General features: G+C 44.9%; 1 protein-coding gene across 2 annotated transcripts in view; it reads left to right on the top strand.

The window, feature by feature from the left end:
- Hivep3 (HIVEP zinc finger 3) overlaps positions 1 to 13,181 on the top strand; it is a 403,273-nt gene that overhangs the window by 79,996 nt on the left and 310,096 nt on the right. The window contains exon 2 of one of the 2 annotated variants that reach the window (XM_057783680.1): positions 7,978 to 8,093. The gene's annotated coding sequence lies outside the window, so the exon portion shown is untranslated. Of the gene's footprint in view, positions 1 to 7,858; positions 8,094 to 13,181 lie in introns of those variants that run through there. The other variant, XM_057783681.1, reaches the window with a different exon arrangement.

The following is a 13,181-nucleotide window of genomic DNA, read 5'->3' as shown; positions in this document are numbered from 1 at the left end:
CTGGTTGATATTGGACTTAGTGGTGTTTTATAAGAGGCTTTTTAAGGCTGGAGTCTTCACTGGTTCTTCAACTGGAATCGTCAGAATTGTTCACAGAACTTGAATGAGATGTCAGGATCCTCCCATAGAAAATTGAAAGTATCTGTTTCCTCCTAATGCTTCTTAGGATTTTCAATGTGTGATCTGCATTAGTCAGGCTTCTCTAGAGGAACAGAACCTATGTGTGCATATGTGGTACAAAGAACATGCCCTACACCAGTACATGCTAAGGGCTGGAGGAACCAACATTGTCAGCCTCCCTGCTGGTGGGACTGAGAATGGTGGAAGGCTCAGACCATAAGGCTGGATGCCTCAGTGTTCCTAATTTGGGACTGAGGGCATGGATGATTTCTGGAGAGCTGCTGGTTTTCAGACCACACTGGAAGTTGAGTTCGGCTGAACTTTTTAATTGCAGCAAGCTGGAGGGAAGGCGACAGGTGGGATTCCCTTTGCTTGCTGGCCAGCAGGCTTCACCTACTCAGTGAATTCTAGATCATAAAACAGGTGGACAGTGCCTGATGAATGACCTTTGGCCTCCATACACCTGCACACACCTGCACACACACACTTGCACAAATGCTCACATGCATGCACTCATATATACATGTCCCCTCTCCCCAAAAAATTGCCCTAAAAATATGCAACTTAAAGCAATTGAATGAACAAAATATATAATGAGCTAGCAATGGGGTGGCTCCCAGTGTGGAGACTGGGTCATAGCAAGTTCTCTCTTCCTGCTCCTCCTCCGTTTGGCTCTGGGTTTGATCTTCCTCTTCCACCTACTGGCACAGCAGTCCTCTCTACTGCATCATACTTAATATTGATCAACTCTTCTGCTGAGCTCTGTGTCTAGCTCGAGTTCTGCAACCGAACTGCCCTTTGAAGAATGCTATGAAATCAGAAAGGATAGAAGGCACTTTGGGCAACAGAATTAGGTCCCAGATGTCAGGGCAAAATGATAGGCTGATTGTTATAGTATAAAGTGTAAGAAGGCTAAATGATGTAAGGTCATGTTGTGGAGACCTGGAAATATATGAGTGTAGACCAGAAAAGTGTGTGGCAGTAGCAACAATTACAAATAAATAAACACATCTGTTGATCAATAGATAGGTAGAAATAAAGAGTGATATAATTGTATTGTGGTGTCCCCAGATTCAGTTGTTGACTCAAAGACCTTATTAAAGAACGTTAGTAAGAACTTTTAATAAAAAATTACTTTCCTTCTTGAAGATTGAGAATAACCAGGACAGGGTAAAATGCCAGCACCAAGACCCAGTATCCTCCATCTTGTTCCTCTGTCAGCCTGATCCATATGGCTTCCAGACCCACACTCCAGCCAGTAGAAAAGAGAATGGGAGGGGAAAGGGGCTCCTTTCCTTCAAGAGCAGACCAGGTAATCACACTGTTTATACAAGCTTGCAACTCAAAGCTAAAGCTTGTCTTCTGGCCTCACTTACAAAGGATGCTGGGAAATGTAGTCTTAGTTGAGTAGTCATCTTACTACTAAATAAGACAGGAGGGGGAGAATGACTACTGATGTCACTTTAGCAGGCTTGAAATAAATTCAGCATGCACGCCAGTGTAATCTTACTTCCAGAAAGACTTGAGTAACAGTATATTGTACTGAGAGAAGTATAGAATCCTCTAGAACAGGAGATAGCATTTTTTTTCCAGAAAAGGAAAAAATAGCAAACATCTCAGATTTTACAAGTCACACAGAGTATTTGTTATAAATTCTTTCCAGTGTTTGCGTTTTTATAACCCTTCAAGAATGTCAAATTCATTTGTAGCATGTGGCCTGTAAAAATTAGATTGTTCCAAGGGCTGTAGTTTGTGTATCTCTGTTTAATATAAGCATGACGGTCATCTGTGGTCACATCTAAAACATAGGAGACTGTGTTCCAGGGAGCTGATGAGTGTAGGGAGAATTCCAGATGCGTTCCAAAGAGGCGTTCTAAGCTGGAACAGCCAGGATTCCTGAGGACTGGATCAACCTTCTCAAATAGTTGAAGGATATTTGGGGTATTAAAAGTGATCCACATTTTGTTCATATCAAAAGAAGGAGAATTGGTAATAGAAAGTTCTAGAAGGCAGACCACAGTGCAGTATTTGCAAGGGCTTTCTAGTTGTTACTTTATCACTTGTGAAAACCAATAATCAGGCATGTTATATAGCTGGCTTCATTTTATTCTCCACAGCCTCAATAGGTAGGTATAACCATTATGTCTCATATTAGTTAGTTTTATATTTATGACCAAAAATTCCTGACAGACACAACATAATAGAAGAAACATTTCTTTTTGCTCATGGTTTGGAGGGGTGCAGTTCATCACAGCAGAGGAGCATGGTGGGATTCATGGCAGCAGGTTATGTGGCAGAGACCGCTCCCATCATGGCAGACCAGCAAGCATAGTGTGGTTAAAACTAGGGACCAGGCCTTGAGAGGTCCCACTCCAGTGACCTACTTCAGCCGGCTAGGCTCCACCTCCTAAAGGCTCTCCAGTACCACCCCCTCCCTTTCCTCAGTGGCACCTCAACCTGGGGGTGAGTGTCCAAAGCATGAGTCTGGAGGGCACATTTCCCATTCAAGCCACAGCAACTCTACTTGACAGATAAGAAAGTCATAGCTCGTGGCCACAGAGCTCACCCCAGTATGATGTTACAAGCCTTAGCAACAGCTACTCCCGACTGCCCCCTTGTGCACAAGTTAAATGACTAGGATATGTAAATCCTGGAGTAGCGCCAGGCACAGAATAAGCCTTGCTGCCTGTGGGAGCATTTATTGGAATCCCTGGGAATCCCAGCATTTCTCACCGCGGTAGTTTTCTTAGTCTTCTGTGGCTGAGAAAGAAGACCATCAACTTGATGCCCTCGAATGACACATTCATCTGCTCATAGTTTGGAGGTCCGAAGTTTTCAGTCCATTTCAGTGGGTGGTAATCAAGGTGTTGTCATGGGCAGGAACAAACTCCCTCCAGAGGCTTCAGGGGAAAATCCATTCCTTGTTTCTTCCTACTTCTGATGGCTCTGACTTGTTCTGACTTCTGGCTGCATTCCTCTCTCTGTTCTTGACCTCCTTAATCCCGTGACTCTCTTTAGCCCTCTTCCTGTCTCTTACAAAAGATCCTGTGATTCCATGCAGAGCTTGCCCCTTCCCTCAGTTTGTTTAGAAAAGCCTCCTCACATCCAGGCCATTAATTTATTCACATCATTTGCATGTAAGGTAGTATTCATTTCCCAGGCATCAGGTAGTACGTATCTGGGGGGGCATTGTTCAGCTGTCCTGATGGTGTTTGGCATAGACTGGATGACCTCATCTTTTTCTTTACACTATTAGAAAATAACTTTATGGCATTGAATGGCTTAATGATAAACTATAATATCTATCTATTCTTTAGGGTCTCTTTTTCTGAAAACAACAGATTTTAAATAAGGCATGGGCTGGAGGAAGTAATAATTGTCAACTAGCCATAGTCAAATACTATTATTATGTTACTGAATAATGATTTCTTTGTTCATGAATTTAAAATTCAGGCTTCATTTCTTAACCTTCACATGACAAACTATAGTCAGACTGTTTCTCAACTATGGTCAATTCCACCAGCCTGCTGTGCAGGTTCTGCAGTGTGAGGCCCTTTTGGTTACTGTAACATTGAAGTGTTATGTATTTTTAACTGGCAAACAAGTTTCTTCCTATGCCTTCTCTGTTTTTCTGGCCAATGGCCCTTCTACGATTTTCTTTCTCATTGGGTATTTCAATTGTGTGGGGTGCAGTTATGCACACTGTAGTCAGCACTCAGGATGTCCAGGAGGGAGGAACTGAAGATCAAGGCTAGTCTGCGCTGCAGAGCAAAGATACCATCTCTAAACAAGCATCCATCCATCAACAATCAACAACACCAACAATCCCCATCCTTGTTATCACTTTAACATGGTGCTTGAAAGAAGAGGCATTCTGGGATTGTCTGCCTGACAAGATGGTCCTCTCAGTCTTCTTTATTACTGCTACTACTACCACTGTTATTATTATTTTGCTAATGCATTTCCATTGAACCTTTCACACATTTTTAATATAGAAATTTAATTCCAGACACATTTATTTTAAAAACAAGAAGATGTAATTAATTTATCCACATCGTTTGCATGTAAGGTAGTATTCATTTCCCAGGCATCAGGTAGTACATATCTGGGGGGGCATTGTTTAGCTGTCCTGATGGTGTTGCATAGACTGGATGACCTCATCTTTTTCTTTACACTCTTAGAAAATAACTTTATGGCATTGGTTAGTAGGTGGGAATGTAAAATAGACACTGTAAGAGATTAGTGATAATAACCAATAAGAAAACAGAACAACTTATAATCAAATAATCTAACTATATGAATTGGAAACTGTCTCCTTTCTCTCTCTCTCTCTCTCTCTCTCTCTCTCTCTCTCTCTCTCTCTCTCTGTCATTTTACAGGTAAATACAATTGGTAGCAGGTGATGCTGCAGATTAGGGAACACTGCATATTTAATCATTTGACTCTTATCTTTCAAAATGTTTAATAATTAAATGTTATAACCATTAGATGTTATAACCATGCTATCAATTCTGTACTCAATCATATTTTCCCTGGCTTCACTCCACATCACTTTTTCTTACATAACACCCTCTGCTTGTGTGAGTTCATTTTCCTGGCCTATTTTTCCCTTGCTTAGCAGAGAATCTTAAATTACAACCAGAAACTTTTCTTCATAAAGGGTGTGCCAGTGATGTTGTGTTTCTATTTTGTTATCACATAGAGGGAGCCGCTAGTCTGAGAGCTAATGAGGTTTCACCACATGCCCTTGGAGTGGCCTATAAGCACAGGTGTGTCTCTGAGCCCGTTTTAGACAGGGAACTGGAAGCCATTCTGATTTTATTTCCTTTTAAGCAGCAGGTCCTCCTTCCCTGAGTATGCTTGGGTTGTGTCTCTAGGTTCTTGGGGTTCTACATCTATGAATGTATGTGCTTGTTTCAATGACCCTGCTTCCGGCATGCCTTGTGATCTGCACTAGTTCAGCTCTAGGGAATAGCCCTTTGCTTCTGTGTTTCTGCTTCCCCTCCTTGGTGCTGCTGTTCCTTCAGAACTCCTGTCAACCCTTTGTCCTGTACCCTTTACCTGGTTACTGAAGTCTCTTTCTGTGTGTGTGTGTGTGTGTGTGTGTGTCTGTCTGTCTGTCTGTCTATGGACTGCTTTTACTGGCACTCCCCAGGGAGCTGCTGCCCTACTCCTCCACACCTCTAGTTTTTACTTATATTAGAAACAAGCCTCCCACTTTCCAAAGAAGCTGTGAGAAAGTTTCTGAGTCCAGCCATTCTCTCTTTAGTGAATTGGCCTTGATCCCCATGACCTGGATTTCCCTCCTCCAGTCTCCATCTTCTGAGCCTGAGCCTTCTAGGACCCTTTTCTGGGACCCTGTGTGATGACTTCTTCAAGGTCTGTGCAGGATCTGCATCAACCTTCCTGCCCCTTGCCTCAGGACACTGAATTTTCCTTTTACTGTTCACAATGCTTACCTCATGATAATATGATCCTTCAGTTTCCAGTAGGACTACCAACATTTGGGTGGCTCTTTGGGGGATGAATGAACAGGACATGTAGGAGTCCCCTTTATCATTCAGCAAACCAACAGCCTAGGTGTGGAATTAGAGGAGTCTGGAGCTTCTGTCCTGGGAGTGGCTGGACCATATGACCTATTCACTTTCTGTCTGCAAGGATCCCTTTTTCAGTGTAAACACAGCAAGGGTTTGAGAAACAATTTCCATACAAAAGGTCAGAGAAACTGGCCTTAGCTTTGTCAGAGATCAGAATGAAGTCACTTAAGTGCTGAGTTGCGGTAAATCTGTTGGAGACAAGGCTCTTGTGGGTCACTACAAAGACAGGTTGTAGGCTTCAGAGTGCACTAAGGCTAAATTAATATCCCCTCCCCCTCAGGGGTGAGTATGTGACAGTTGAGAGCTGTACCCTTAAAAGAGAGAGGGAGAGGGCCCAGACCTTCTGGATTCCTGACAACTTAAACACATTACGATTCTTCCTTGGTGCTGTGGTGTTAGGAGGAGATGGGAGGCAGAAAATGAAAATCTTGTTTTCTCAAGCCTTCCTGATTTTTTTTTTAAATGTGAATAAAGAATGCTTTTGTCAGAAACACTTCTCTAGATCTTTCAACAAGGACAGAGACATCTTTCTTCTCAACATGTGTCTCCTCTTCCTGCAATACCACGGTGGCAGACACTCCTGCTCCCTCTCAGAAGTCCCTTCCCCCAGGCCTGGGTAGAAGAGTGACAGGCTCCCTGTGGTAGGTCTGTTCCTTGTCACCAAGCCTCCTAAGCACAGGTCTGTGGTGGCCACGGGAGCCAGCTCCATGCTGTGTGGCTAGTGACATTTCCGGCTGCCAGTGCCCAACCAATCAGTGACAGACTCAGCTAGCTAGGGCGATGACACATGAAATATGATAATTTTCTCTAAAGAGCTCTGGGAGGAGAGAGGTGGGGGGAGTGGTTTGGACTGGGAGGGTGAGGAAGACAGGGCCAGGTAAGAGAAGAGAGCCAGGCACTGGTTTCAGAGGTCTGCCTGGCAGGACCAGGAGAGGAATTGAGAGCTGGGGCGAGAGCTGGAGGGAAGTGGCCCTAGGAATATTGTGATGGAGGAGAGCCTGCTGATGGCAAGGAACAAGGAGAGAACCAGCAATGCCAGGATGAAGCTCTGGGGCTCTTGGGTGGAAGACATTTGTCTTTTTTGCCAACAGGATTAAAGTTCCTCTTTGTATTTTCTCAGTGGTACCTCTTTAAAAGCTAGAACAAATCTAGGGTAGAAGCATGGCTGAAGTAGTTGGCAAGGGTGCTTCAGGCTGGAGGTGGTTTAGTCCTCTACCCTGTTATTCAGCCTTCACAATCAACTTTGTTCCAAGATCTCCCAAGAACTTAAGAACAGAACAACAGTGAAGCCTCACTAAACTCTTTTTGAAGAGTCAAATCTGAATCGCCAGACACTAAAGGTTAGGCAGTAGTTTTGATTTCTGGTCTAAGGAAACTAGAACAGGATCTATGTGTGAGTCTCAAGGTGGGTCAGAAACGGGGCCAGAACCATCCCTGAGACCACAGGGCAAGGCAGGGCAGCATGCCCTGTGGTTAAGCCCTGGGGGCAGCACAGGTATATACCACTGCCTTTAGCAACATGGCAGGATTTCAGGTCCTTACTAAATAATAAGGGACCCAGAGGGGCCACCCCTGGGTAGACAAGTCTGCTGACCCCTTGAAACAAATATTTAGAAATGTTCATATGCAATGCTAATCGTAATTGGGAAGCCCATTGTCAGTATTTGCATGTTTGTCCCACCATGTAATGTATTATCCACGTGAGCAGATAGATGAAAGTCAACGAATATTATCACTGCCTATAATTCTGTCCTAAGTGGCTGTAGGCCCAGCACTGGCTTCTTCCAGTACTCCCAGTCTTGCTATTCAAGTGATAATTGGTGTACTGTATCTTTAAAAGGTTAAAACCCCTTAAAAAAAAAAAAAGGTCTGGACTCCTAGTGGAAAAGACAAGCAGGGCATGGGTTGGCTCTGGATTCAGAAAGCAGCTGCTGATTAGATTCTGTGTCTGCGAGCTGAATTTATTCCGTGTTTCCAGCAGGAATTGAAGAGGGATGCTTCTGTTTGGGTTTCTGATCGTGATTTATATTTATTCAGAGGAATAACAGAGGGTGGATCTGTTCCCGGTGCGAGCATGCTCACCACCAGCCGACTCTCCCATTATCCCCCTGCTTAGTTTGGTGCTCCAGTGTACACGAGTATTTCGTGTGCATATGTGTGTATACAAACACGCATGCACGCCTGGACGGGCAGACGTATGCACAATTTATTTCTTAAGGACAATTCCTTCAATAAGGTCTCTACCCCTTACTTGAAACAGGTGTTTATGAAAAAAAATGCACAATATCCCGACTGACCGGAAAAATTGATGAAGAAGGGTGCTGGATCCGTGGGTCAGAGAACACACAGGACCAGCTTGCCACCCCAAGGCAGAAGGTAGGGGACTCTGGGTTTTTATTCCGCGGATGGATTCCTTGCGCCTTATATTTTCTTGATTGTGTTTTCGCCCGTGGCTGCCACCGGGAAGTGCCACCTCGCGCTGCGATTCCATTTTGTTGCTGCCTTTCTCACGCCAGGTGTCGGGCGGGCTGCGGTGGCAAGACTGGCAGTGTGGCCGAGGTGCGCGGTGGGCTGCGCGCTCGGCCTGGCTGGGGGAGCACGAACCTCAAGTGACCCCCGCGCGTCAATCACTCGCGACCGCGGCTGGGCTGTAACCCTGTGCGCGCTGCGCGCCCCCGCGATCGCTCGCGCGCTCTCTCTCTCGGCAGCACTGTGCTGCAGACCTGGTTCCTGGGGCAGGCAACCACTCCAGGATGGGTCAGACCCCAGAGAGGTGTCTGTTGGTGCTTGGTTGAAGGATGATATTGGTCTGATGCTGGGTCCCAGGACCCAAGGGAGAGCTTTCCCTCCCTGCTCCTAGTCCTGCCACCCATTGAAAACGATTCCACGGGGCGGGGAGGGGGGGAATCATACCTTGTCAGTCCTATCCCCACAAAACACAGCATACCACACCAAACCCAAACTCCTACTGAAGCTGGGGTGGGGGAGGAGGTGTCTTGCCCTGTCTCTAATAAAGCAGGTGTCCCTTCCTAGATGTGTCCCACATTTCAACATTTTAAAATGTGCTGGTGACAGTTGGCCCCTGGGGTTGTGATGGACACCCGGACTAGAGGCTGGAACAGAAGTGATGGTGTAGAGGAACTTGGAGACCTATGTTGAAGCTGGATGATTTGATTTACAATGCTTGGCAGGGTCAGGACCTGTGACTTGGCCTGCCCTTGAACTTTAGGGACAATGGTTATGCAAGAGCCTGCCGGCTTGGGGTGTGTGTGTGTGGTACTGTGGTCCTCTTTTTGCCTTGCATCTTGAACTTTTTGGCGGCCTTTGGTTTTGCAAGGCAGTGGCCAGGTGCCCCTGAGGTATCAGGGATGCTTGAATATTTTAATCCAGGGTTGCTGGGGGTAGGGGTAGGGATGGGGGATACAGAGAAGAGGAATTTGTTGAACTAACCTCTACACAAGTGCTGTTCAACCCATGTTTTTGTGGTTATGTAATCCCAACTAATGATCAGAATCTGTGCCCAAATACTGGTATCAGCTCTCCTGCACTGAAGTAGTTGGGTGTTTCTGTTGTTTATAATGTTTTTATGTAATTGTGTGTGTGGTGAGGACAGGAAACACGTGGGGTACAGCTCAAAAACTCAAGGGTAAAGACCACAGGCAAAGAGCAGGTCTCAGTGTTGGAGTGGTGTTGATTTGAGGCCTTCCCACTGGTTTCTGTCCAGGTGCTTCTTGTCTGAACTTTGTTGTAATCTCACCCTTCTCTGTCCCTGGAGAAGGACATAGCCACTTCTGCAGGGTCCCCAGATTCCTAAGTCAAAAGGATAGGAGGGACACTAAATCTAGGGTGGCCGATGTTTCCTCTTGCCTCCAGACAGCTCCGGAGAGGAGTCTCCCATTGCCTATGTAGTTTTGCTCTGGTCTGGGCTGTCCTGTGGGGTGGAAAGAGACCCATGTTGGTGCAGCTGTTTGGTACCTGTTGCTTGAAGTGGAGACCAGCAGGAACTGGATGTCCTTTCTATCGCTGCATTGCAATGTTGGGAGTTTTGCAAGGTAGAAGGATAGCTGTCCTCTGGGGGAGCTTGGCAGGCAGGAGGGGCGAGTGTGTGCTGAGCTCTCCGCTTCCACCCAGCTCTGTAAGATACCCACAGGCCACAGTGCTCTTAACACAGACTCTCTGCTCTAATCCTGATCCACTCCACCTGGGGCTGGTGGACAGATTTCTTAAATTAGTGACCAAGTCTGGCTTCTTAAGGTTACAGTTATTTTCTGGCCCTCAATACCCTGGTACTAGGGTTAGGGGGTAGTTGTTGCCTCAACTGCTAACTAGTGTCTGCTCTGTGGATCAAGATGTGTTCACCTGGCCCCATTGTTAGGGTGTCTCCGCCCATTGTGTTGCAGCAGTGGCCACCCTCCTCAGAGTGGAGAAATGTGTGCTGCTCTTGGACCCCTGCCAAGTGAGCCAGGGAGGCATTTAGTGTGTGAAAGGTGCAGGCAAGAGGAGATACATTTAGTCTGAAGTCCTGGCAGATTCCAGGATTCTACTTGATGGAAGATAACATCTGTGTGACAACTAGATAGCTTTCAACTTGTCTCTCTTCCTGCTCAGCAAGATCCCTGGTGTCCTTCAGGTCCCCCTGCCCCGCCATCAAGATCAAGGAGGCTCTGACAGGCTGGTTTTCAGTCTATTACCTCAGGAGGAGTCAGAGCACATTTTACTACACCATAACTGTACAGGACAGATAGGGCAGGAAATCTAGCTACCTGAGCAAGCAGTTTTATTCTTCAGCTGTAAAGCTGGTAGAAACATCATAACCTTGAAAAGAAGACGAGATAGGTTAAAAAATAAACATGTGCCCCGCAGCTGGAGGATACTAGGATGGTGCTGGACAACCTGGACGGCATAGCCAAGAGGGGAAAGCAGAGAAACATCACAAGTCTGTCAGTGTGCATTGCAGCCTGTCTTTTATTGTTGGTGGGAGTTTCAGACTCTTTCAGGACTGAGCATTTATTTAAAATTCTAAGAGCCTTCTAAATGCACTTAGCAAATTTGAAGAAATCAATAAAGTTTTCGTGAAAGGATTAGGAAAGTTGTTTTTAATCAAACAGTAAGAACTGATAATAATGGTAGAAACAGGAGAGACTAAAAAATAGTGTTTAAAGGTCATACAAATTCAAAACATGGACTTCTAAGATTAGTGAAAGATGTAAGTAGTTCAATGAAATGCTATATATTTGTTACATCTTTTGACTTGTTCATATCAAAAAACATCTAATGGATGTTCTTGTGCCCTGTTGAGGAAGGCACATGGATCAGGAACCCAAACCTATTGAGTTGTGGTTGAATTTTTGTTTGTTTAGCATGGTGTTTAGAGAGAAAAGTGCAGCTATTTAAGAAACTACCCTGGCCGGGCAGTGGTGGAGCACGCCTTTAATCCCAGCACTCGGGAGGCAGAGGCAGGTGGATCTCTGAGTTCGAGGCCCACCTGGTCTACAAGAGCTAGTTCCGGGACAGGCACCAAAGCTACAGAGAAACCCTGCCTCAAAAAACCAAAACAACAACAACAACAACAACAAAAAAAAAACCAAAAAACAAAAACAAAACTACCCTGCCTCCTAATGCCTCCTAAAGATTCTGGATAGCCTGGGGCTTGCAGACCATAGTCCAGCTGTATAGCCCTGCTGGGAACTTCTTGATCTTTGGCTGGCATTTTACAGCACTGTACCACACATTATTAGAGAAGTCTTATTTTAACATTTGACAGTACAGAGGATTCTGAGAAAATGATACTGGAACTTTTGTGTATCTTCTTGTGGCCGGAGACACACTCCAGCCTTCTAGCCCAGTGACAGTATGCCACAGTTGAAAGAGGACTGATGTAGAATCAGGATGGAAGTCTCTGGTGGCATCGTTTCTTATGCCTTTTTAGGGGATACAGGTTGATAACGGCCAGTGTGCTGATCCCTTGGATAAGTGAGTTCAAGATGTTATGACCACACCCCAGAGTGGTGATTAATCAGTTCAGATATTATGCTCAGAACTGGAAGAATGTCTGACTTACATGGGCAACACAGTTTGTCCCAACCCATTTGCTCAGTTACAGTTCTTCTCCAAAAAAAAAAAAAAAAAAAAAAGGCAATAGAAAAAACACAAGTAGAAAAGTAGAAGAAAAAGAAGGCCCATGTTTTTTTCAAAGTGTTTTTGTTTGCTTGCTTGTTTGTTTGTTTTCAATTCGATCCATCTGTGGAAAATGTGAACATATAACTGAAGGCAAGGGAACAGTATTGCTCGAGGTCTGAGTGCATACATTTATTGTTTGGATCACTTATCTGAAAGAAAAATGGCCATTCCAGATTGTTGAATATAATCAGAAATGTTCAGTTATTTAAAGTTTCTGTGTCTTTAAGGGAAGGGAAATTCTTGTAATGAGTTGGAGAGAAGCAATTCCATGAATCCCAAGGTGGGCGGGAGGGCAGAGGAGAGGGATTGGTGATGTGAAGTTACTGAAGCCCCCTATCCAGAGGGCTACCCTTTTGGGTCCCTGTTGAGAACACTTGGTTGGGAGGCAAGATGATCAATATAGGCTCTGCAAAATATTGTAGACCTTATACATGAGTGAGGGGCTCTTCCCCTCATTATTAGTGTTGCTGAAAGCAAGGGGTAGTTGACACTCTTGTGGACAGAGAAGTAATGTTGAACTTTACTTCTAGACAGTTGAGGTCATCAAATTTAAGGAGTGAAGCAAGGAGAAGTATAGGGACCTCTCTGAGCATCCATGGCCCTTGTAATGCGAGTTCAGAGTGAAGTTGGAAAAAAAAAAAAGAGCCATGGTTGCATAACTGGATCCAAAGAAAAGCCAATGAAAGAATAGTGGAAACAATAAATGAAAGCAGGATATAATATAAATGCATGAATGAGGGGCTCCGGAGATGGCTCATTTGGTAAAGTGTTTGCCTTGCAAGCATGAGGATCTGAGTTCAATCCCCAGATGTAGTTAAAAAAGCAAAGCCAGCCAGGCATGGTGGTAAGAGACTTATAATCTCAGTGCTGAGGAGGCAGAGACAGGGGGATCCCTTGTGCTTGCTGGCCAGCCAGCCTAGGCTACATGGTGAGTTCCAGGCCGGGTACTTTAAGGAATGACATCTGAAGTTGTCCTCTGGTCTCCACATGCATTCTGCACACATACACATGCCATGCATGCACACACACACATACATATATATGAACATGAACACACTTTAAAAATAGTATGACATACCTGGTTGAGTAAGTAATTTCAATCTCTTCAGTCACTGACTGGATTTTCAGGCCCAACATGAGATGGTGAAGCTAATGAATCCTAATGAAAACAAAGACTTTGACAGAGGAGGACTTTGAAAATACCCTTAATATCCAATGTAGTAGATCCTTGGATAGCTACATCTCAAGACTCCGGCCAAGTCCCACATTTGGAAATGCATAAAG

Source organism: Chionomys nivalis, chromosome 11, assembly GCF_950005125.1.
Source record: "Chionomys nivalis chromosome 11, mChiNiv1.1, whole genome shotgun sequence".
Lineage (NCBI taxonomy): Eukaryota > Metazoa > Chordata > Mammalia > Rodentia > Cricetidae > Chionomys > Chionomys nivalis.
This window is presented reverse-complemented; position numbering and strand designations above follow the sequence as displayed.